The sequence below is a fragment of the Cupressus sempervirens genome, chromosome 5 (genome assembly GCF_028749045.1).
Source record: "Cupressus sempervirens isolate cs-2001-9-10 chromosome 5, ASM2874904v1, whole genome shotgun sequence".
Lineage (NCBI taxonomy): Eukaryota > Viridiplantae > Streptophyta > Pinopsida > Cupressales > Cupressaceae > Cupressus > Cupressus sempervirens.
This window is the reverse complement of record NC_143122.1, coordinates 433,681,576-433,709,110: the sequence shown is the minus strand read 5'-3', so window position 1 is coordinate 433,709,110 and position 27,535 is coordinate 433,681,576. Positions and strand designations below refer to the sequence as shown.

The following is a 27,535-nucleotide window of genomic DNA, read 5'->3' as shown; positions in this document are numbered from 1 at the left end:
TGTAAGTTCTCTAAGGCCAAGTTGTGTAGGTGCAGGTGCTATAGAATGTGTAGGGATATCCTCCTATCTCTATAAGGGATGTGATCCTGCTATGCATGACAAAATATGGCTGATGTGTTCACCAATGTCATGAAGAGGAATCCCCGTGACTATTGACAATGCCTGATATGATCCAAGAAGATTAGATGCTAAATAAGATGCCATATGATGCAATGCATCCACACTTGATATAGCTAAAACCTCTAGTGGGGATGGTATATCTGCTATCTCATATAGATCATCAACTCCTATGCTAGAAGATGCACTTGTCAAAATGGGACCACGAGATCGTGACATATATCTGTCACTTCTATCTAAAGATATCTCCTATAAGTGTGTGGAAACTATGGCAATGCTACAAAATATCTAACTCCTGACTGTATCATCAAGAATAGTCAAACCTGCAATAGTCATTTGTGGACCTCTCGACATGACCAAGAGGTTTGGACTCACCATTGCCCATTTATTAATAGGCACAGGGGTGTTCGTAGGTCTAAATCTATCTAAAAATCAGCCTTGACCCTATCCAGCATGACCTAGAAAATATTTATAATTGACATCATGATGTAAACAAAATTCAACAAACAATTGTTTGCAAAAAAAAAGAGGAAACTCATCCTTTTGTGGCCACCTGTGATGCACAACTAGCCACCGAGGATATATAAATGGAGCAATGGTGAGTCCAAACCTCTAGCTGATCTATGCACTTCATCATTGAATAACCTCTAACCCTAGACCTATCTATATAAAAGGGAAACATGGTTTTCACCATAGCAGTGGAGACCTCACCATCAATCTGTAAATACTTCATAGTGCCAATGACATTGTAAGAAAGGGAAGAGTAAAATATCTCAATACTAATATCATCAAATGGGTTGCATGCAGAGATCATCTCGATTATCTAGAAAAACTCATCTCTAATAAAAACAATCTTCTCCCTATCAAGGAGAGTTGTAGAAGAAAACAATGTAGAATAAAGATAGTTGAGAGCACGAGATAATCTAGCAATACTATCTACAAATAAACATTATCTCTCCTCAGTATATGATGTCAGTCTACATGTTGTGCTTGACTCAACACTAGGACCACCTCCCTAAACACTATCCTCCCCTAAGGACGTAGGTGCTCCACTAGTACCAGATGCCATAATGATATATGCAAAGATCTCTATCTATAAATGCAGAGTTAAGAAATACATACATAAGTACATATAATTTAACTGAAAGTTAAATTTAATTTAAAACCTATATTTATATAAATATGTACAAAGTTGAATGTAACTAAAAATATACACATGTTATTTAGTACATCTAGCTCATGTAAGTGAACATCTAGCTTAAATATGCACATGTAGCTCATGTATGCGAATAAAAAATATGCATGTATGTTATTTAGTACATCTAGGTTTACTATGTTAATGTTTTCTAAAATGTAACTAATAGATTTTTAAAATGTAATGTTATTTAGTACATATAGGTTTACTATGTTAATGTAACTAATATGTTTGTAAAATGCTATGTTATTTAGTACATATAGGTTTACTATGTTAATATAACTAATAGGTTTGTAAAATGTTATGTTATTTAGTACATATAGGTTTACTATGTTAATGTTTTCTAAAATGCAACTAAAATGTTATTATATAGGTTTGTACTATGTTAATGTTTTATCAAATATAATTACTTAGTTATCTAAGTCTCAACTTGAATTTTCTATGTTTGAGATCATGCAAACTCTACATTTATGATTAAATGTACATATTTAATTAAAAAATACTATATAGTTTTCTATCTTTAACATATCAATATCTAACTATAAAAAAAAAACTAACTAGTCTAAATAATCAACTACTAAAAAAACTTAAAATATAATTAAATTAATTATTAAAACACTTTAAAAAAAATCATTTAATCAATACTATCATGTAATAACTAAAAAAATTAAAAAAACAAAAAAAAAAAAAAAAAATGCACCTACCTGTTATGACTGAAACACCCTAATCACTTGATAACCACAACAATGAAATGCAATAGTGAAATGATTGCCAATAGCTATTTTTCAGTATTTATAAACCCAGTGGGGTTCTAGCTGAAACCCTTTCAACCAAAAGGGTTTCTGCCGAAACCTTGTCTACCATGTCAGTGCGGGAAAGCACCACGTCTATACAACCGAATACATTTTGACTGAAACACTTCCAGCCGAAAGCCTTTGGGCCAAAACCCTAATGGATATCACAAAGGGTGACATAGGTTTGTGTTTTGACCCATATCTAACCAAAAAAAATTAGATACAATCCAGGACTAACCAGCTATGATACTCTTCATACATTGAAGTAATATTCATTTTATTTTTTTGAGATTTTGCTTGATGCTTATTCATGATCTCTTCATATGCAACATGAAATAATTGATCAGTGCATCATTTGGAATTTAGAGTCTACCCATCTATTTTGACCTAATTGATTCCATAACAATCAATATTATCAACAATTTTCCCTAAAACTCATTCTTATGCATATCAATATTACTACCTGGAAATCCTATCATATCACTGAAGCATTTACTTAAATAATTGAATTAAAAGTAATAGCAAACTAATATACAACCTATCCTAGTTACACTAAATTGAATAAGCTTTGCCCATACAACCTGAAGATAGCTAGTCGGTAACAATGGAGACAAGATTCAGAGAAAATAGATATGGCGGTGATTCATTTTTTCATTAATTTTCATTGAAAATCATATAAAAATTGGAATAAAACTCATAACAACTCAAGACAAGACAACATGATCCTTAATTGTTAATGTATCTACAAATTTGCAGCAAAAATACATCACAAAATTGACATCAAGAAAATGGACCAAATGCAAGTCTAGCAAAAACTAAAATAACAATTTGGACCTTTTCTCTAGCCTTAGAATCTCATTTATATAGCATGAGATGCAACAAGCTTCAGGCCTAGAGAATACTGATAATTGTCCTTAAGACATAAAGATATTTACAAAAGTTACTATCATAAAAGACAAAAATTGGTGCAATAGAATGGTTTTCTTCATGAATATTCCTTTTAAGGGACTACTTCTACTATAGGTTCTTTGTTGTTGGGGAATTTTGTGATTGGATTTGATATAGTTTGTTAGAGTAAATAATTAATTAATTGTTAATTATTTATTCTATTTACTTAAGCTTCCTTAGGTTAATGCATTTATTTAATATTTAGTATTTAATAGTTGTAGTGGTTAGTTGATGACAACACGGGAGTTTTTTCCCTTCTAGCATGTTTCACCTTTTGTGGATATGTGCTGAGTTGTCATCCTTATCTTCTACCACCTTTCAGCTTGTTCTACAAGCTTCCTTGAGGTCTTTATAAGCGACCTCTCTCTCTTTGTATTTTCATCACATTATCACATATTGTATATTGTAAATACATATTCTTCTTGTGTTTTTATATGTGGTCTCTCATGTCCATTTAGGGTTTTTCCCTTGCTCCATGCTCTTCCTCTTCTTGGCTTCTCTTTGACAAGTTCTCGCATGCAGGTGATCTTGGGTGTCTTCAGAGTTGGTTCTCCTCAACTCTAACATAGTTGTCATTCCTTGAAGTGTGTGACCATTGGACTTACTTGTAATGGACTAGGCTCTTATATTTGAAGCTAAGTTTAACTCATGGTTCTCCATCTAGGTCATCTTGTATTGAAAAACTAATAGTTATACTTGATTCTTCTGCTACCAATTCATCAATTTGAATTTTTGTACCTATTTATGCAGTTGATTGTTTATCCTTTTCTTCCTCTACATTTACTGGTGCATCAACTATTTCTAGTTCATCTTGGTCCATCTCATCTTCATCTATTTCACCAAGCACTAACAATTTTGAAAGTACAAAAATTTGCCATCCACTTGTCAAAAAGTGTGTCATCTAGCCAATTAAAACTCAAAATATCATGTTGTTTCTTCAAAACATATTCTCCTAATTTATCTATTTCAATAAACTCCTCTTTAAAAGAATCATAAAATATTTGAACTTTAACAACTTCTTCAATTGTATTTGCCAACCATGCATTCCCTTTTCATTTATGACCCTATTTAGCCTAAGGCATAACAGATCATCCAATTCTATGGTCCATTCCTCTTTATCTTACAATTTGTCCATTTTATTTAGTGCATGGGGCAAAAGTTAAAAGTTTATACTCTTTTCTTTTGAAAGATAATTTATGATTCTCCTCTACAATGCAATTCTTTTATTATCAAAATCAGATAGATCATTAGTCATAGTCAAATGTCTTTTCTATTTGTTCACAAGAAAAATTGATGACTGAGAAACATAAAAGAGTAACATCCATGTCCCTGTTATTCCATTTATTTACAATTAGCTTCAAAGCATCCTCATTACTTTTTAGCTCATTCCATATGCTCGTTATTTTTGTCAATTGTTCATAAAATCTAGGCCAACCAATCTTATCTACCTAATACATAGTTGTTTTTCTCAAATTGTCTTCATACTGGATATCTAGTTCCATATGTAATGCCCAAAGTTTGCTCTTTTCCTCTTGAAAATCCTCTACTGTATAATATTGAGGTCTCTATGGGGTATGTGATAGCTCTATAAGGAGAGTTGGTTTAAAAGGCTCAACTAGAGGATGAAGATAAGTAATTTTAGCTTTGCTAGACTGTCCTTGATACCATGTCATCTTGTTTTTAGGCTCCATTCTCTTATGTACTTCTTTATTGTAAGCTCCCACAACTTACTCACATTTTTTTCTTGTAGTTCTAAATTTTGTTGTTTCTCCTTCTTGGCTATACCTAGGGTGGGGTTAATTGTTCAAACTTTTAGCTCTCTGGCCTCATCATTTGGGGTATCTTCCACCCTCTTAACAATCAAGTTCCCAATAATGTCAATATCATCAGGCTGAGAGAAATTGGCTCTAGATCCTCTTCTCATTGACCAAATTCCCATGGTAACATGGTCTTCACTAAACTTAGCACCTCTAAGATCTTTTCTCACCTTTTCATCCACACTTAACTTCTTGGTAACAATGTTAAAAGCCATTGCATTTGCAATATCCCAATTTGGTAAGAGAAAAACCCTAGATGATCTTATCATTTCTCTTCCCTCCTCAAGGGTCAAATTTATAAATTCTTGCATCAATTATTCTTTTATTTGATCTTATAGAGCTATCTCTTCCATTTCTAGATGCTCTACCTTCCTCTCCATAGGGTTTAACTCTTGTCCTCTATAATCAACAATAGTTAGCTCAAGGCTAGGCATGGGAGGTTCTTAAGGATTTCCTTCATCTAATTCTATAATAGTAATAAAAACTCCCCCTTGGGATTCTAATTGCTTCATTTTCTCCTTAGTGAGTTGTTCATCTCCTATATGCAAAGGAGATTGAGTGGGTGTGTATTCTTCTATTTGGGATACTTGTTTTTCTTCTATCTTTTGCCTCTTGGGCTTTGGCTCTTTAGATCTCTCTTCCAAAATAGTACTAGTTGATCCAACTATTTATTTTCCCTTTTCAACTGCATGTTCTTTGTTCTTAATGATGAACTATAGCTAGACCTCCTCTGAATGACCAATTGTCCTAAACCTATTGCAGGGGTAAAATACAACCTTTTCATTACTTGTCTTGCCTTGTCAGGATAAGAATTGATAAAAGGGGTCTTCTTTTCATTCATGGTCTCCATAACCTCTAAGAAAGTGATCATCAACTTGTTCATCTTATCTATTTTTGTCTTTGCATTTTTCAAAGGCTTATAATCTTGATGGGGACACAACCCAAGAACAAAATGGACACAATAGAAAAAGGGAAATTTTATTAACTAAAAAATAAGCTAGTACATTCAGTACAAGGAAAATAAACTTCAAAACATGCCCTCAGGGCTTACAATAGCATAAATGTGGAGATAATTTCTCCTTTCAGTACCTCCTCTCAAACTCCACTCCGAACTGCCTTTTACAATGCCAAGAATCTCCTTAAATAGACCTCAGAGGGTAATGGACTAGGAATACATTCTAGAAAGTGCTAGTAGGCATCCACCGACCAAATAGAAGGTTCCAGAAGCTACGTTAGAAGTCGGCGCAAATCTAGAAGAATCCAAAAACGGTAACCAAACTTTTGAGAGGCATAACTTTTGAACCGTAGCTCCTATTGATGAACCATTTACATTTTTTGAAAGTTCTCAAAGCACTCTATAGCCCTATGGATGAGCTTTGCTCATCCCCCATTTTTTGGCCCTTTTCAAGGTCATTTAATGCCCCTAACCTAACTTTGAAGCACTTTTAGGAGGTCTCCAAAACTTGAAAAACTGCAATAACTTTCAAACCGTGGGGCCTTTTGACCTAATTCTTTTTCTAGAATGCTCTAAATCACAATTACATTCATCTGGCCAATTCACACCTTCTAGTTTATCGAAATGATGGCCCAATTACATACTCCTATTTTTTTGGGATTTTCTAGCACACTGATAGTGGAACTGTGAGAGTTGGAACCTTTATTTGACCCAAATGGGTGTCCAAAAATGAAAACACATGAAACATAAACTAAGTCTAAGTACATTTTTTTTGGGTGACATAGGATTGCCCTTATACCTCTAGATGCTCCTACACCAGACACCCAGGGTAGATTGAAAAGTAACCCTGTCACTTTATGAATGGTAGAGGAAATCCCAAATGGGAAACCTCAGCTGCTGAAATCCAAGTTGAATCCTTGATTGGTTGTCCTTTCCATTTGACTAAATACTCTTCATACTGCTTGTTTTTGGTACTCCTACCCACACGATGATCTAGAATTTCTTCTATCTCCTCCTTCTTAGAAGCAGGAATCGGACATGGCTCTAACACCAGCTCCTCATCTGCACCATCATCATGATACTCTATTAAATTTGTAATGTTGAAAATGGGAGAAATATGAATACCATCTGGTAGCTCCACCTCATATGCATTTCCTGAGTCGTGTTTCTTCAAAATTTTGCAAGGGCCAAATTTCTTCATTTTCAGCTTTTTGTAAGTACCGGCTGAAAATCTTTCTTTTCATAAGTGCACCATGACTAGATCCCCTACTTGGAATTCCTTATGTCTTCTCCTTTGACCAGCCCTAGCTTTATACTCTTGATTCATCTTGGTAATGTGTGCCTGAACCTCCTCATGTAGACACTTGATATGTTAAGCAAATTCTTCTGCTTTAGCACTTGTCCTCTCCCCTTGCTTTATCTTCCTCAATTCTAGTACAGTCCTTGGGCTATTCCCATATACAATTTGGAATGGTGATTTTCCAGTACTCCTATTTATAGAGTTATTGTAGGAAAACTCTGCTTGTGGTAGAATCAAATCCCATCCCTTGGGCTTATCCCCAACTAAACATCTCAGCAAATTGCCCAGACTTTTGTTTACCACTTCTGTTTGGCCGTCAGTTTGTGGGTGATGGGTGGAACTGAATTTCAAGTCTATTCTCAAATTTTTCCACAATGTCCTCCAAAAATACCCCACAAATTTAGTCTCTCTATCAGAAACTATGCTCCTTGGAAGACCATGTAGTCTTACCACCTCTTTGAAAAACAAGTCTACAATATGGACAACATCATGAGTTTTGTGGCATGGAATGAAATGTGCCATTTTGGAGAACCTATCAACCACCACGAATACTGAGTCATTACCCCTTTGTGTCCTTGGAAATCCAAGAACAAAATCCATACTTATGTCCTCCCATGGCCTTGATGGAACAGGCAATGGCTGATATAGGCCAGTATTGTGACTAAACCCCTTGGCAACTTGACAAACCTGGCAACTCTGTACAAACTTCTTCACATCCTATGAAATTTGAGGCCAAAAATAATGTTCTCTAAGAATGGAAATGGTCTTATCTTGACCAAAATGTCCTACCATCCCTCCACTATGTTTCTCCTTAATCAAATTTTCCCTCATGGAACTCCTTGGAATGCATAATTGACTACCCTTGAACAACATGTCATCCTGAATCAAATAGTCTAACCACTTGGTTCTATCTATAGAAATAGGTTCTTTACAAGCTTTCCATGCTTCAGCAAAATTAGGATCCTCGGTGTACAAATTCTTGAGTTCATCAAACCCAACTACTTCAACCTGCATTACTATAAGAAACAACTATCTCCTACTTAGTGCATCTGCAACCCTGTTAGATTTTCCACTTCTATGCTTCAACACAAATGTATAACTCTGCAAGAACTCTACGCACTTCATATGCCTCTAATTCAATTTACCTTGGCTATTTAGGTACTGTAATGCCTGATGATCAGTATACAAAACAAATTCCTTTGGCAATAAATAATGCCTCCATTTCTTTAAGGCCTGAACTATTGCATAGAACTCTTGATCATAAACAGAATACTTCTTCTTTGCATCATTCAATTTTTCACTAAAATATGCAATAGGCTTACCTTCTTGGCTTAATACAGCCCCAATAGCACTACCACTAGCATCACAATCTACCTAGAACACATTTCTAAAATCTGGAAGTGCTAACATAGGCTGTTCTCTCACCTTCTTCTTCAGTAATTCAAAACTTCTCACAGCTGCTGCAGTCCATTTGAACTCTTTTCTATCCCCTCTTATTGTATCGGTTAGGGGTGCACACATGCCACTGAAATTCTTAATAAACTTCCTGTAAAATCTAACCAGACCATGAAATGATCTTACCTCAGTAGTAGACCTTGGAGTAGGCCATTCCAAGATGGCTTTTACCTTCTCTGGATCCATTTTGAGACCTTCAGGTGATATAACAAACCCCAAATAGACTAACTCCCTTTTTGCAAAGATACACTTCTTCAAATTAATTAACAGTTTCTCTTCCCTTAGCCTTTCAAGGACACTATGAACATGCAATAAATGTTCTTCCAAAGTCTTGCTGAAAATTAAAATATCATCCAAATAAACAATAAAAAATTTTCCCAAGAACTTCTTAAGTACCTCATTCATGAGCCACATGAAGGTGCTTGGGGCGTTCGTCAATCCAAAGGGAATGACTAACCACTCATAAAGACCCTCCTTGGTCTTGAAGGCTATTTTCCACTCATCTCCTTCTCAAATCTATATTTGGTGATAACCACTCTTTAGATCTATCTTTGTGAAGTACTGAGCTCCACTCAAGCAGTCCATAAGATCATCCATCCTTGGAAAAGAAAACTGGTACTTGATGGTTATCCTATTTATAGCTTGAGAATCTGTATACATCCTCCACTCTCCATCCTTCTTTGGTGCGAGTATTGCAGGTACTGTACATGGACTCAGGCTCTCTCAAATCAAGCCCTTTCGCAACAGCTCCTAAACCTGTCTATTAAGCTCTTCTATTTCAGTAGGAGTCATCCTGTGAGTAGCCTTGTTAGGCAAACTAGCTCCTAGAATCAGATCTATCTGATGACTGATTTGCCTTACTGGTGGCAATCCATCTGGAACATTATCAGAGATAATATCTCCAAACTCCCCTAGTAAATCTAAAACCTCAAGTGTTATTTCACTACTACCTTCTTTATCTTTCCTAGGAATCAAAGCATAGCATATATGCTGATGTTTCATGCCATCTAAAAACTTCCTTTCATCAAGAAGACAAATCCTAGCACTGCTACATACCTTTTCACCTTCCTTTTTCATGGGCTTCAATTTGTGGTGAACTCCATCCTTTGTCAGAGAGTATGTGTTTGCATGTCCATCATGTATTGCATGTCTATCAAACTGCCATGGTCTACCCAACAATAGATGGCAAACATCCATCGAAATAACATCACAGAGAACTTCATCATGGTAACTCCCAATTTTGAATTTCACTAAACATTGTTCACTTACCAGGACCTTATGATCATCTTTTACCCAAGCAATCTGATAGGGCTGGGGATGTTTCTCCCTCTTGAGCTTCAGCTCAGAGACCATCTCTTCTGATACCAAGTTATCAGTGGTACCACCATCAATGATCACGTCACAACATTTATCCTCACACTTGCATCTGGTACGAAACAAACTCCTCTGTTGTCCTAGTTCAATCTCACCACTTAGTAGGACTCTTTCATTTACTAAGGTCTCTCCTCTTTTTGTATCCTCTGAATGTGATGATTGTGCATCCTCATCCACATGAGCAACCCTAGCTTGGCCCTCAACTGTCCTATCTGTCCTTCCTTGTCGTTGAGGGCATTCAAAGGCACGATGACCTTCTTCATTGCAATGGAAATAGGTACCACGAAAGCCTCCTCTTCCTTTTCCATTTCCTCTACCTCTTCCTCTCTGATTTCCAAAGTCTTGATCATGGGAGCAGTTGAAACCCTCATTCCTCTGGTTCCTGCTAGTACCCACATCTTCATTTTTCTTTTGGGTTTCATTGCAGCCTCCAAATGATTTACCACTTCCCCTTCCTCCTTGACTGCGCCCTCTTTATCTTCCTTCAAACCTTTTATTTAGCTTCTCTTCAACTTGTATGGAAAATTGGTAGGCCTCTTCAATGCTGGTCATTCTTACCAGACTTAATTCCTCATGGATGCTAGGTCGCAACCCACTGATATAAAGAACAACCTTCTCCTTATTTACTTCTGAATGCACCACTCTAATCAAGAGTTGGTAAAATTCCTCTATATATTCTTGGACTAATCTTCCTGCTTGCTTTAACCCATGCATCTTCTTAAACAAATCAAGCTCATAGTCTATAGGAATGAACTGCTTCTTCAATTTGTCCACCATGCGATCCCATCTTGTGATCTTTTCCTTTCCTCTTCTTTTTCTTTCCAATTGAAACTCTTGCCACTAGATTTTGGCATGGCCTTTCAGTTTGGCCTTTGCAAACTTAACCCTGTCTAGGTCCCTGACATCCTTATACTCAAAGTATTCTTCCAGTTCATTGATCCGATTGATCAACTCATCTGGTTTCAGATTTCCTAAAAATATACCCACTTGAATTGTAGGTCTTTTTCCAAACTTAGTAATGGCCCTAAAAAGCCTTTCCTCTGCATGATTCAGAACTTCCTTGTCAAATTCCCCTTCTAGTCCCATTTCTTCTTCTTCATTGTCATCTTCACTTTCATCTCCTGTGGCCACAGTTGCTCCTCTATGGAGCTCTTCCTGCAATGCTTGTACCTACCTTTGGAGGGCTCTAACCTCCTCAGGATTAATAGCTCTAGCCCTTCCACCACACTCTCTTCATGGAGGCATCTTCTAACTCGAACCCACAACCACACAGTCCTGGTGCAAACTGCCTCATAGTCAGTGCTCTGTCTACACACTCAGGAAAACTAGGTCTGATACCACTTGATGGGGACACAACCCAAGAACAGAATGGACACAACAAAAAAAGGGAAATTGTATTAACTGAAAAATAAGCTAGTACATTCAATACAAGGAAAATAAACTTCAAAACATGCCCTAAGGGCTTACAATTGCATAAATGTGGAGATAATTTCTCCTTTCAGTACCTCCTCTCAAACTCCACTTCGAACTGCCTGTTACAATGCCAAGAATCTCCTTAAATAAACCCTGGAGGGTTAAGAACTAGGAATACATTCTAGAAAGTGCTAGTAGGCATCCACCGACCAAATAGAAGGATCCAGAAGCTGCGTTAGAAGTCGGCGCAAATCTAGAAGAATCCAGAAATGGTAACCAAACTTTTGGGAGGCATAACTTTTGAATTGTAGCTCCGATTGATGAATTATTTACATTTCTAGAAAGCTCTCGAAGTGCTCTGTAGCCTTATGGAGGAGCTTTGCTCATCCCCCATTTTTTGGCCCTTTTTGAGTTCATTTAATGCCCCTAACCTGACTTTGAAGCATTCTTAGGAGGTCTCCAAAACTCAAAAAAATTGCAATAACTTTCAAACCGTGGGGCCTTTTGACCTGATTCTTTTTTTGGAATGCTCTAAATCACAATTACATTCATCCGGCCAATTCACACCTTCTAGTTTACTAAAATGATGACCCAATTACATACTCCTATTTTTTCAAGATTTTCTAGCACACTGATAGTGAAACTATGAGAGTTGGAACCTTTATTTGACCTAAATGGCTGTCCAAAAATGAAAACACATGAAATAGAAACTAAGTCTAAGAACATTTTTTTTCAATGACATAGGATTTCCCTTATACCTTTGGATGCTCCTGCATCAAATCTCCCTCAAAAAAATTAATGAATTCTAAAACCCTAGAATAGACTCTCATTTTTTATTTTTTAATCTCTTGTTCTTGGAGAGAAATTCATTTCTTATTACATCTTCAGGGAAATATGGTTGATGTTTTTGATCGCTAGTCATAGCCCTTTTCTTGAATATTTCAAAAAATCCTTCACTAACATTGAAATGAGGATGGGAGACATTCATTTTTTATGGTTCTAAAACTTTATAGAAACAACCAACCCCCCTTTGTAATTATGAATTGATGATAAACTATACAAGATGGAAAAATAGAGCCCCTAGACCTACCAGTCAATTCTGCTTCCTCCAAACCACCTATTTGCCATAACATCTAAGCTATTCCTACCTTAAGAGGTACTTGGTAGGGAAGCACATGTGGAGTTCCTTGGAATCCATATACTCTTAAAACTATTGACACTAGATATGGTATGATGTCTGCCTAGTTATGAGAAACTTTCAAGTTAGTAGGGTTATCCATAGTCCTAATGAAATCTAGCAATGCCTTAGATATCTTGGGTTATCTCTTAATAATAGGTTCCTTAGTCTAGATGCAAACTATCTATCAAACCTTACAAGACTAGCATCCTTTGCATCCCAAGCCATATCTGCACTCCAGAATTGAATTGGTAGAGACTCTCCATCATATTCTCTTGTTAACATTATTTCCTTTTCAAAGAAAGAAACTCGTCTATACAAAAACATATGCATCAAAAAAGAATAAAAACAAAAGGTTTTCTCAATTTTGGCCTTTGCAATTCCAATTAGACCTATGTGAATTTCTTCCACTAAATAGGATGCAAAATAAAAAATAATATCCACATCAAAGGAAGAGATCTATACCATCATATACATAAACTTTATTGGCACATACTCTTGCTCATCTTGACTAAAGACCTTGCACAAAGTCATATGGACATCTATAGCCCTATAATTGCAAAACAATTTCTTGAAATGCTCTTTAGTTGATGTTGTAACAAAAGTTAAATTCCAACTAAGGCCAAGTGTCCTCTTAATGCCCCTTGCCTAATTTGATCCTTATGAGACAAGTACTCCTTCTCCAATCCTTGAAAGTCAATGACCTCATGATAATCTATGGTCAGGTCCATTCCAAAAAATTCTTGTATTTCTTCTGCAATGATTTTCATCAAACATTCCCCATCTTTTCTTGTTACCATCCTAGTTACTAGATCATAATTTTGGACTACAATAGTGAGAAGCTCTAAATCCATAAAGACTCCAGGAACTACTAACTTACCTAAGTCAAAATTCTAGATATTTTTGTCGGGAGGAAACAATTTCCTTTCTGAAAACTAATTCTTAAATAGTTGTAACCTTATTTTAGAAGTTATGGCATCCCATTCCCAATTCCTTTTGTCAAAAAGGCCATCTACAATTTAGAGTCTAGGGTTTGCAGGAACTAATTTTTTATTTGGGTGGATTCATTAGTAGACTCACTTAATTGTTGTAGAAAATCATCATGAATATTTTGACCAACATATTCAACTTTCCTAGAGAAACCCTTTTTTGGAGGCGTACTTGAAACAACAATGAGGAGATACCAAAATTATGTGTAGAAAAAGATACTTATTTGGTCCTTTTATTTCTTCTCTGAATGCTGCAATGAATCACCAATAGAAAATTTCACAACTTAACCAAGCTAAAACTAGATTCTTCAACAGGTTCAGGCTCTAGGAAATCAAAAAACATATTCATACGATAAAATTCTTGGCTGTCCACACTACATTTTTTTATTAGTTCACACAAGGAGCTTTAATTCCCATGAATGGGTTTTTAGAGGAAAAATAGAATGGCATTCCCCTTTGAGTTTGAAAATAGGTTGTTGATTTACAAAAAATTTACAATCAAGAAATGAAAAACATTCTGATTCATCTTCAAACTTCTTAGTTTGTGATCAATCCAATCAAATTTTACATGTTATCCCTTTTCTCCTTAGTGGCAACTTGGAAATTATTCATTTATGCAGTCGAAAATATGTTGGGTGCTTGCTATGTTGCCAAGGATAAAAATCAAACAACTTCCTTTGGCAACATGATGACAACCCTCAATTTAATGTACATTAGACGATCAAGGTGACACTATGAAACTCCTCTGAAGGTGGCACATTATCTGATGTGTCAACCTCTCACTATGTCACCAAGGATAAAATATTTGTAACTTCCTTTGACAACAAAGAGACCATCATCAATCTTGAAAAGATCTGATAGTTCAGACCAATATCTTATTTCTATAAAAGTATATAGCTCTTGGCAAATGAAAATCTGACATCTGGCACCCATCTGATGATTTGGATCATGTGGCAATTTTTGCAAAGGCTAGTCCTGCCACTTTCTATATGTCAAACTCTCGCTATGTCTCTTTGGGTAAAGGTCATTCAATTCTAGAAAATGACATAGTGATAGCCCTAGATCAATCTAAGATCAATGGTGGAAAAGGTACATTGAAAGATTGTCCCTTTTCGACAAAGAATGAATGAGCATGGACACTTGTTACATCATTCTAACACACCCACTAGCCACAAGGGAAAAAGGACCCACATGGCCACGTGTTGAGTTCTCGCTATGTTGCAATGAATAAAGAATGATCAACTTTTTATGGCGACAAAGTGAGGCTTGTTGATTTAAAAACTAATCAACAATGCATGATGTCTTATTGAATATTTGTGTTATCGAAAACCTTTCTAATGAGATAATGTGTTATGAGCTCTTCATTAGTGGGATGGAACGTGAATCTAGGAGGTAGTTGTGCATCACCCATATCATGACTGTAACTAAAGTTAAGAGCCTCTATTATTGAATTCTCTTCCCTATTACCCATATTCATTTTCGTAATCTCTAGTAAGGCCAAAAATGGTAAATCAAAACGAGTGAGAGGTTGAGTAATTTGAGCCTGATAAGGGTAAGAAGAGGAAGAGGGCACCCCCTAGGGAAAAGAGACAAGTAGTTAAGGCACAAAAAGCACCATCTCAATAGGAGAAAGTTGTACCTCAAGTTGAGCATCAACTAGAACCAATAGAAATGATACAACCTAAACAATAGGAGGAGGAACAAACTGACAAATAGAGGGTTCCACTGCTTAGAACCACTAGTACATTTGAGGTCATTTTTCAACCATTATTGGTCAAAATTTTGACCCAATTTTTGACCAAATCTCGACCAAGTTTGACCAACCCATTGGTTGATAATTTTGACCAATACATTGGTCGAAACCTTTGAAACATGTTGGGACAAGTTCTGCCAAGCATTGGTCAAAATTTTGACCAATGCTTGGTCAAAAACTACCTAGTATTGGTCAAAATAAGCCAAGCATTGGTCAAAATGTCAAACAATGCTTGGTAGAAAATTGCCAAGCATTGGCCAAAATTTTGATCAATGATTGGTCAAAAAAAATAGAGCATTGGTCAAAATTTTGACCAATGCTTGGTCAAATTTTGTTTTAGGCCTACACTTGTTGAGGTACACTTCAACAATGGCTCTTCTTGTGAAATTATTGTCGAAAACCTTTCTAATGAGATAATGTGTTATGAGCTCTTCATCAGTGGGATGGAACATGAATCCAGGAGGCAGTTGTGCATCACCCATATTATGACTATAACTAAAGTTAAGAGCCTCTATTATTGAATTCTCTTTCCTATTACCCATATAGAATTCAATAATAGAGGCTCATAACTTTAGTTACAGTCATGATATGAGTGATGCACAACTACCTCCTGGATTCACGTTCCATCCCACTGATGAAGAGCTCATAACACATTATCTCATTAGAAAGGTTTTAGACAAAAATTTCACAAGAAGGGCCCTTGCTAAAGTGGACCTCAACAAGTGTGAGCCTCAGGGAGGGTTCAATTCCCTCCTTTATTATCCACTATGCATATAATTCCACACACCCATTTGATCTCGAATGATGATATGTACTGAATGCTGAGTGTCTATGCTGAATGCTCCAAAACCATCCATTTCATGCCTTCAACTGTACACAATGTCTTTCTAGTTTCTTTCTACTCACATGCCCATTTCATTTCATATGATCATCTAAAAATTGTGTCACTCTAAGCTCTCAACTATTTCCTCTTGATTGATCATCTCATAATTGCTGAATGAGAGCTTTGGGATAAGCTATAGACACCCATCAAAGCATAAAGGATTTTTTTAGACAGTGTAGATGAAGTAGTAGCATTTTCCTTGGGATACATGCTTGCAAAATGGAAGCATAGATAAGTCATGTGAACTTTTTGATAGGATGCCTAAACATAATGTGGTCATCAAAAGCCATGATTGTTGGATATGCACAAAATAGATATATTGAGAGAATATATTTGTTTAAGTTGCAACTACCTTGGTAGACATGCATGCAAAATGTGGAATCATAGGTAAGGCGTTTGAACTATTTTATTGATTGCCTCCATGAAATATCATCTAATGGCAAGCCAAGATTGTAGGATATGCATATTGATTTGTTGAATATATCCAGATGATGTAGTGACATTCTTGTTACTGCAACCAATGCCACATATGTATAAAACTAGGATTCCAACTCTTGTTGAGGTTGTAAATTATGTTAAACATAGTCTCAAGCCATAATAGTTTTCTATCTACAAAAATTAGAAAGAGAATCATACAAACTTGTGCGAGCTCTTTGTATTTTCTTTGATATGATATTCAAGAAAAGGATGAGAAACAAAACTCTAAATAAGCAGGAAAGCTCTCCATGTGCTCTACACCCCATAGGTAAATCTACTCTAATAAAAGAGACAATCAAAAACTAGTTCACTTTGCATTTGTAACCTTGGGCAGGCTCTTAGCAACATGCTAACATTGAACCTTTGATGTAAAGGAGAAATAGACAAGCTCATAACCCTCAGGAAGGCTTTCTTAGATAAGAAGTTTCTGAGCAAACACAAATTCTCAATAATAATGCTGCTATGATTTTCTTGTTTAAATCCAAACAAAGTTGTATTATCTTGGGCAGAGAAGACTACTATTTTTTGTGGTTAAGGATCCTTTAGATCAGTAGAATCACATGTAAACTAGATGTGACATTGTAGTAAGAAAACTATAATAAGAGCTAAGAGCTTGCCTAGTGATTAGAGCTCGAGACTAGACACTGCATGAAGCATTTGTAGGCATTTGAGTCTAAAGTGTCACTAGCACAAAATCAAACTAAAAAGGAAACTTGGCAAATAAAACTAAATAAAAATAGTCCTTTTGAGTAAATATCAACATTGTATGAACAATACCATTACAGTGCACTATAATTGGTACAAATATATTGTTGGCTAAGTCCCATGACATAATGCTAGTTCCTAGGTATGTCAATATGCTTACTTATCCAGGTATATCGTTTTCTTACAGATAAAGGACAATCTACTAAAAAAAGAAAAGACCACTTTTTACAAATTCACACAGGTATAAACCCATTCAACTCTGAAGGTAATGCTCTTACTACCATTTCACGTCCAGTAAATTTGTTGTAAGTTCCCAAGTGATGATAGTTGTAGCATTACCAGGGAAAGCTCTCACCAATGTAGGCCCCAAGCCAGCATATAATCCTGTAAAATTGAGTTCTCTATAAATCTTCCAAACATAGAATTGGGAAATGGTTTCATGTTCATTAATATGAGTACTTATTGCTTTTAAATTCATCTATTGGTTATCTAAGACTACTTAGTAGAATAGATCCTAGACAAACAGATAGAAGCTAAGTCCCGTGGTATTTGAATATTTAAATTTTAATCTTTTAATTAGAACATTCTATATACCCACTATAAAATAAACATGCAAACAATTGGTGTTAGTATCGTGAATGATAATTTTTTTATCCAGAACACAAGAAAACATGCAAATAAATGAATTAACCCAATTCAATAATCCAACCATCAATCCTAAAAGATATCCTAATTGTTGTCATAAGAATCCAACAACTTTGTAGAAGCCTAGTCAAAATCTTTATTAAAAATTAATTTAAAAACATTTTTTCTAGAGTAGAGTCCATGTAAAAATGAGATTTTATGTCCTACCATCCTGATTGTGTGTATAGGATTTTTGCTTGCATTAATATTTGGACTGTTTGAATATGGGTTTTTGCAACATCAAGAGGCAAAATAGCTGACCAAAACTGCAAAGCAAATTACAAGTTTTGTTGCACACATTTGATCTGCAAAAACTAAGTTTAAATACTTAAATTGAAATTCCAACATTAAGGTTACATACCTCAATTCTTGCAAGCCCACCAGAGACAACTCCAACTCCTACTTCTATAAAAACTTTAGAAGAGTAGTTGAAAAATTGAGAAGATTGGGAATTCATTTGGGGATTCACTTTATCATGCATACTAATAAGTGAAAGCATATGATATCAATTCAATTCATAAGTACTGAAGAAAATTGTGTTTCCAATAGACTCCCTAAAAAATGTAGTTAGGCCACCATGAAGCAAACCTTGTACCTGGAAAATTATGCACCAATGAAACAATCAAATAATATCTTGTATAATGAAGGATACCATGCGAAGCATTTATATTGCATGTCTACAACTACATACCAAATAGTAACAAAAAATTAACACCTTACCCTTTCATTTCTAAGAGTTTGCAGTGCACAGTCCAGAGGCCCATCATATATCTACTGATGCTTTTTTAGTTGCCTATTATCATTCTCCTAAACTTGCAATCTACATTAAAAAACAACAAATAGTCAATGGTATGGAGTCTAGAATTCAATTTATATACATACAATAGAGACAAAGTCTAGTTCTTGTTACCTTTATCAACTTTTTTGGGCACAATACAAAACTTATTAATGCTCCACCAAAAGCTGTAGAAGGAACAACAATCTGAAGTTTGGGCTTGCCGCTACCAGGATCTCCTCCCTTTCCAAAGAACCACCATGCCAAATATGATCGCATTAGGACTATAGACATAAACTATACACTAAAAAGAGGAAAAAGTACATCAAACAGTCGCCAATGTTCCTATGAAGATAAATCAATATGCCTACTTATCCAGGTATATCATTTTCTTATGGATAAAGGACAATTTATTGAAAAAGGAAAAGACCACTTTTTACACATTCACATAGGTATAAACCCATTCATTGTGGGAAAGTAGAAAGAAAATCTAAAGTACTAGTGATGCAAACAAAAGTATCTAGCATCCAATCAGGCAATTCACCTTGAACATCCGTCCAAGTTTCTCAACGCACTCCATAACAAGTTGTTGGTGTGCTAAAACTTTTCTACACTTCATAATTCTTACAATTGATGCATCAATTGCATAACGTCTATCTTTATCCACATCCTCAATCACCTTTTTTTCCTCATCCACTGGTTAAGCATTGGCCCTACATCAAAGATTTTGGTGTTTGATCACGAGATTGAGAAGCGTGAAGACAAGAACAATGAGACCGCAAGGTTCTCAAGGTTAAGCACTCGCCACTTGCTAAATAAAGGAAGCACCTTGCGGTCTAGCAACCCATGTGAAGTACCCAATTAAAAGGAGCCTACCAGAGAGTTGGTCAACACATTCTTTTTCATTGTTGAGATATTTTAGAAACCCAGAACCCCAAATAGCAAAAGCAAACAAACAAATTCAAGACTGTTTAAGCTTTACCCAATAATAATATCCCAGGAGTCCAAGAACAACATTTGACTAGAAGGGTGGTGACAAGAAGTGTGGGGCAACATCCCTTTAGACCATATAAATTCTTCTACAGTTCATGTTTTGAATGCCATAAAAACCTAGAATTAACATTACAATCCATGGTTTGAATAATATAAACTCTTAGAATCAATACAAAATCCATGGTTTGATTGCTATGAAAACTTAGGACCAATACTAAATTTCATGCTTTGAATGCAATAAAGACTCAGAGTAGTCATATAATATTTTGTAACTCAATAGATTAAATGTGTTGCAGTACTTACCAATTGTGATGTTGCAAGATGTGCATGAACCTACAATGTTCATCATACCAATGACAATCATCTCTTTATTGCCATCAATATTGTAGTTCTTGAATAGTGCAAATGTTTTGCCATCTGCTATTCCTTCTTGCATGGGACTCATTTAAATTAGCCAGAGGTAATAAATTACGAGCCAATGAACATAATTCAAGGGATTAGCTCTTATAGTGAGTGTGATGATGCCAATTATCAGTCCTGCCTTCACAGGGGTCTTTAAATATTTGGCCTCGAAAACAAAGAATTCAGTGGTCAATGGGTTCAAACCACTTTTTAAGTGACCAACCTATTTGAAGCCACCCAGAAAAACATTAGCAAAAGAAACATGCATTTTAGGACTAGAAAATCATGTTTAGAACAACAATTAGACATAATATCAAACAAATTGTTCCATACCCATCTTGTTTCAAACTCACTAAATAACTAGTATCTTTTGGGTAGTGATACCAAACATGTACAGATCATAATAATAAGTGATTTGATAAGTGATTCATTCTATCATACTTAGACATGAGTGAATTGAACACATTGTGCAAAAATGAATACAAGACAATATAGAATAGTTGGTGATAGAAACTCATACAATCTCAACCCCATGTTTATTAGCATGTGTAGCGAACACCAGCATGCTACTAAGAATTACAGATGTCAGAGGAGAAGCTTTTGATATCTAGAAGAGCTTAGGATTTTTCTTACTCCGTTAGATCAGCCCATAAGAATGAAAAAATAGATCAACGCCATATCAGACATCAGTCATTCCATGTTGTTTCTTCTTTTCGTTATGAAGGCTAGGTATTATATGGATAGAAAAATGAAAGAGAATCACAAAGTTATGTTATAATACTGAGAATTTGACGAGTGATGAGTAGAAAAGAGAGAAAGCATATTCCGAGCACTATGGTCTCCCACCTCCACTGCACATCGATACAATTACAAGAAGACAATAACAATAAGTTGGTAATATACTTTATTCAAGAATGAATTCTTTACTCTAGATGTATTCAAATCATGAGGTTGTTGATTGATTGCATATAAACATACCTTGTGAGTTTGTCCCCATACTGATCTCATGGCAGAGGCTATGTCTATCTCTACAGTAAAATGTTGAAGACCAAGAATGCCTTTTAGCTGTTGGAGAGAAACAACAGTGGCTACTCTAGCCATGAAACCCACAATAGTTGCATGTGATAGAAAGTCTATAATGAATCCCAACCTATAGTAGAATCATAAATGATGGGACACATACTATTAGTGACAAAAATCTAGCTGTTTGGCTCCACTGAAAAAGATTCTAGTGCTGTCCATGAACTTTAATCATTATATAAATCAGTATGACTTTCTCATGCCATCCCAAATAAGCAAAATTAAATAACTAAAAATAGAAATATGGGACATGTTAAAACCATTGAATTACATGAGTTTTTAGTGCAAGCCTCCCACTCAATTATGTACAGTCACATGTATCTTCTCTATAAAAGAAGAATCCTATGAAGGATAGACACTGAGAGGCTTGTATAGTGACATTATTGCATTATTAGACATGTAAATCATCAACCTGAAAATGTCCATGCTTGCTTGAAAAATCCCAGCAAAGAATGTTGCAGTTAGGGCCAAGTGCAAAGCCAGTTGAGAATTTTGTGTTGGGGAGACCTCCTTGGAAATCAATGATCCTATAAGAAGAGACACAATCACCAATGATCTGTAAGATGGTTTATAGCCTCTTCCAAATCACCTGAGAAACTCTGAGATTAGAACAAATGCAAAAGGCAATCTATGTGATACCCTTCCAAAAATAATATATAACAGCCACTCTATGGATTCTATTAGCAAAGTGTTATACCATTTGACATTGCCTCCATTAATTTTCCCTTGGCTACTTGGGGAGAATCTCATTGCTCTTCAATTACTTCAACAGAGGGATTTTCCATCTATCAATAACTACATATGTTAATTAAGGAGTTGATGTTAACACCATCAATCATGTAGAAGCTCCAAAAGCAATACTAACTAAGATTCAGAATGTACTATGACATACATATTTTAGTTTTCAATAGAAAATATTATCAATCAAAGGCTTACTTTTTGTGGGGGGTCATTGTCTGGTTCAACAACTCCTTCATTGTCAAGTTCAATGTCTGATTCAACAATCTCATCATCACTGACATTTTCTTCTGGCACTTTTGGTGTAGCGCTTGAAGTACCAAATTGTTCATCCAGATGTGTATCATCATCACTTTGATCCTTGAAAGTACTTTTTTGGAGCACATTTTACAGAAATTTAGTTAAAAAAAACTACAAACATTTTGGATTCTCACAAACATTATAATTCAGATCAGTATAAAACAACATAGAAACTGATAAAATTGATTCAACACATGCTTGCTTTGTTACAATTCCTACCTGAAACTCCTTAGAATAAAACTAGTGAATTCTCAGGTGAGAATAAAGTTAAATATGGGAACCAATTTTTATTTAGAAAACCAACTAATACAACGCAAAATGTATACAAAAGAAAACTTCAAAAGCACAAATACCAACAAAGATGTTTGGGACTCAACTTTGGAGTACAAATGTATGATATTAAGATATTTATTAAACTGTAATTCTAATATAAACTTGCCTGCTAAATCATAATATGCTTGTTTGCCTCGAAAACACACAACTGAATACTAATAGTAAGATCACAATTTGACTTCTTGTTTAAAATATCTCCTACTTATCAAGCTTCAAATATCTTCATCTTTCTTCCAGTAATGCTTAAGAATTCAATGGAACTTAAATGTTTCAATTTGAAACAAGTACAAATTTCCCAATATCTAAGTGTCCAAGTCATTTACTATAGTCTACACTAATGCAATGTCTTTGTTCCTCATACATTTTTTCTAAGAAATTAATTAAACTAACTAATTAAATATCAAATTTTCTTGATATTAGTGATATTCTTTCATTCCATTACTGAGTTTCTTTCATTCCATCCATCCCATATGATGATTATTAGGAGAATTTTCCAATAGAATTTAAAGGTTTTCTTTCAATTTTCAATGTCTATCTTTCTATAAGGGACTTAGTAAATTTGGACAAGGTCCTTTCTAGGTTCAAGTATTTTCACAAAGAGGAACATGAGAAAAATTTGGTCATTGAGGGGGGGTTCCAGATACTTCTACACTGTGAAAATAGTATGAAATATTTAAGTTATTACAAGCTCAACACAATAACCACAAGTACACTTAGCTAGTTTACTAAAGTCTTGATTCCCAATTAATGGGTTGCATTAAATGCAAGCATGCCGCAATTGATCTTAATATTAGTGTTAGTAATGATTTGTTGTATTGAAATCATAGATTGGTGAAGCCAATGGCAAGAGCTATTTATTAATGAATTTTTAACTAAAATCATGTATCACTAAAGCCCATGGTAAAAGCATTCAAGTTACTAGATGAAACTTATTTCGTAAGCTCATATATTTGAGTTGTAGAGTTTTGCCACACAATCTTTCTCCATCATCATATATTGACCATATCAGCTTCATGCAAAATTTATACAATTGTGGTACTCGATAAATAACATTCATTCCTTCGTATTTTCTTCATCTTCTGCTTCATTCACATTGACTGTGAAAGTTTACTATTGATCACACCCAAGCTATCAATCACACATGAAATATAGTGTATATGTCTCCTCTCCAAGCTCTGAAGGTGCAGTAAACCCAAGCTTGACTTTAGTCTTCTTTTGGAGAAATACCCTCTTAATGGCCAATAGTTGATTACTTTTTAAATCCCCAATTACTAGCCACCATACTTCTTCCTTTTCTTTGGGATACCTTGGTGCATCAACTGGGCCCAACTCATGTCTACCTTCAAGATCTCTTTCTAGAGTGACCTACACTATTACATTCTCTCCAGCCCTCACATCATCACTGTCAACTATGTCATATGCCACATTAATGTTTGGGAAGTGATTGCAAAAACAAGCAATGTCTAACAGCTATGAATCTGTCATTTGTAACAATTCATGCCTTTCATCATCCTCCATCTCAACCAAATAAAAAATAGTTTCAATGTTTTCCCTTGGATTTTCATGGCACTTCTTAGAAAGTTCCTTGGTGAAATGTTGAAGTTGTAATAGGAAAAAATCATGGTCCCAAAGACCTTGTGTAACCATTTGGCTCAATTCCATTGCTGCAAGAGCTGGATTGAACCAACCATTACCAGAAATAACATCCAGCATAGTTTGAAGAAGCTGGTTAGCAGAAAGAAGCTTGTTGATCTAGTGTTAGGTTACCAGCTATGACATGCCTTGAAAAGTGAGCTTACAACAATGCATTTGCCTTTACATGTGGATCGGTATATTTTGGTTTGTCAATAGTAAACTTTTGATGATTTATCAATTTTCTTATTGTTTCTTCTTCACTTAGCCGTATGGGAAGCTATGAATACTCTGACCAATACACTATGACCAAAAATAAAATCTATAATTAACCATTAACCCAAAAAACTTCTGCACCTTGGAACAAAAAAGCAACTAAAATCACCACCCAATCTTCTACAACCTCCACAAGGTTATACAAGGCTTGACTCACCTTATAAGAAGGACCTTATTGAGGTTTGTTGTTGTTGCTTTAAGTCACAAACCCAACACTTCATGAAATGCTGCAACTCTTCTTCTTCTCACTTATACAACCCAAGCATCATGCACCAACCTTGGGACAAGGTGATCAAGTAACCCCAACCTTCCTAACATCCAAGGGAACCCAAACAAACATCAACACACCCAAAACAAATCAGGTATATGGCAGACCTGCTATTATTAGTCATAAGGTAAATTGCAGCACTTGGCTCTTATACCGTACACACAACCAAGAATGCAATTGGATCCTCCAAAACTCCCAAGCACCAAGGATAGTTTGGAACAACTCCTATATGACCAAAACAAGGTGTAACAAAGGTTGGAAACCTTTCTAACCACTTACCAAGCAAATTGTTGTAGCCAACCAAACAAGTACTTAGGTTTCTGAGCACTGTTTTCCACCAATAACTCAAAATTTTTACAAAGGACCAAGAAAAAAAAAGACAAATTCAAACACCCTTTTCAAAGTGCCAAAAGACTCCAAAGTTTCAAAACCTAACTCCACTCCAACATACCCTAACCTTAATCTTGCACATAGGCCTAATTAGCAACTTTAGGCTTGGTCTACAATGAAAAGGTTAAATATATGGGTGCATGGATCAATTATTCAACTTCAGTTTGTCCTCCTAGTCAAATTTAATATGCCTTGCCTCCACACCAAGTCCCAAGTTCCTTTTATCACTCTAACTCATCAAATTGCAAAAACAAGGTCTAATACATGGGTCTTATTAGACCTAGGGCTTGCTCTTAAAAATGCCTGCTGCAATCTCTTGCCTCTAGGCTTTTGACATTTGATAATACAATGCCTTAGTTTTCTCCATACCAAATTGGAGAAAATTCCAACGATAGGAATTCAAACTAGGGCCATTCCTTTGGCCAAAACCCTTGTTTTGAGGGTTTCACAGGCAGTAAGGAAGAAAAATATATAACTTGCAAATGAAATCAGATCTCTCCTTGAAACCAATGCCAAAAATTCATAAAATTCAACCTCCAACTTTTCAATGCAAAATAGCCACCGTACAACCTTCAGGAGTCCATACAGTACGGAAAAATAGTCAAAAATGCCCAGAAACAGTAGATTTTATTAATTTAAAAGCAAGTACAATGGTTAATAAACCAATACCCTATGACCAAAATTTTGAAGGAACAATAATGTGCAATTAGACTTCTTGATGTATAAATTGGGTCTTAAAAAAATTAATTTCCTTTTGGGAAAGTACTTATTTGGTTTTGAATACTAATGTTGTGGAGTTTGTTTCAAATCATATAGTGTCTTTTCAAGTGACATACCATGTGTTCCTTTTCTTTTCTAACAAAATTGGGTTTTTAGATATTCATTTAGGAATGTACTTCATATCTATTTGGTGGATATTCCAACTATGATTGGAAACAAGCGCTGTCAACATTCTAATCATAATTATCTTTGCAACTAGAGCAAAGATTCCTCAATCTTCAATTTGTTTCTCTTTAGCTACTAATCTTGCTTTGTGCTTGTCAATTAAAACATTATTTTTAAACTTGATCTTAAGACTTTTTATAATCAATGGCTTTCTTTCCAATGTCTATCTCTCAACTCAACACATTTTTTCATTTTTCTTTCGTTCTTGCTTCATCATAAATACTTGGTTCACAAGTGCTTATGATGTTGTTCTTGCTAAGATTATGAAGTGGACAATGACTTTCAATCCAAATAATCAATTTCTTCTCTTCCTTCTATAGATTCAATGGGACTTTGAGAGTTTGGCTCAACTTTTTTGGGTAAGTGTGATGATATGTAGTGCACTATAAATTTTCTCTTCAATGAAAGGATTAGCACCTCTAATTTTCAAATGGTGATCAACCAGAACTAGCTAACAATCTAACCTTAAAAATACATTTTATGCCAAATTACAATCACAGTTAAAGACATTTAGCTATTGGAAAATGGAAAGATTGCGTCTTATTTCATATATGCAATAAAATAGGCAAGAAATGTGGAAGAATGTTAAGTACTTATCCACCAAAAAATGAGTAAAATTGTATAAACTGAATGTATTTTTTAAAATAATGTCAATTCCCTTCAAAAGAAATATTTTGCATGCAACTTGCTGAAGATGTTTCAAGTTTAGCAACTCTTTAATCGCAGGATCCACAATAGTTGGAAGCTTTGACTTGTCTGTCAGCTGTGGCTTGGCCTATAGCAACCAAAAATTCATTAGTATATGCATCTCAACATTTAAAAAATACATCAAGAAATTCAAGTTAGTTCCAGTTTGTAAATTAACTGGCATTTGTTTCTTCTTTAACATATTCAACAATCAAGTACAAGGTTTTTTAGTTTGGACTTTTCCCTGATGAGCATTCCCTTACAATCAAATTTACTTACTTTGACATTGTATTTTGCATCAAGGAGAGCATTTGATGATTTCAAATCATAGTAAATGATAGATGGATCGCAGTGCTCATGCAAATGCTTCAGCGCCCTATAATATTTAGGGCATAATGACTTTAGATTCTATTGCACTGTCTTTATTTTTACAAAAGAAAAACACAGAGAATCTGCTCTTGGCTCAAATCATTATCACTATTGGCTCAAACCATTTTCACTGAAACTAAATGAATAGGCATCAAGAAAGAGATAAAATAATGCCAAAACAAATGATTGTCTATTTAGAAGTTTTAACAGCCCATAATCACTTTAGGAGGCTTATTGAACCTATTTAGAATTGAAAGTGAATAAAAATGGGATAAGGTTAGGAATTGAAAGAGAATAATAAATGAGTATAG

The 27,535-nt window shown here is 35.1% G+C and overlaps 1 pseudogene; it reads right to left on the bottom strand.

Annotated features, from left to right (window-relative positions):
* Positions 1 to 17,629: 17,629 nt before the first annotated feature.
* On the bottom strand, positions 17,630 to 19,090 carry LOC149556645 (mitochondrial arginine transporter BAC1-like; annotated as a pseudogene).
* Between the last annotated feature and the right edge of the window lie 8,445 nt (positions 19,091 to 27,535).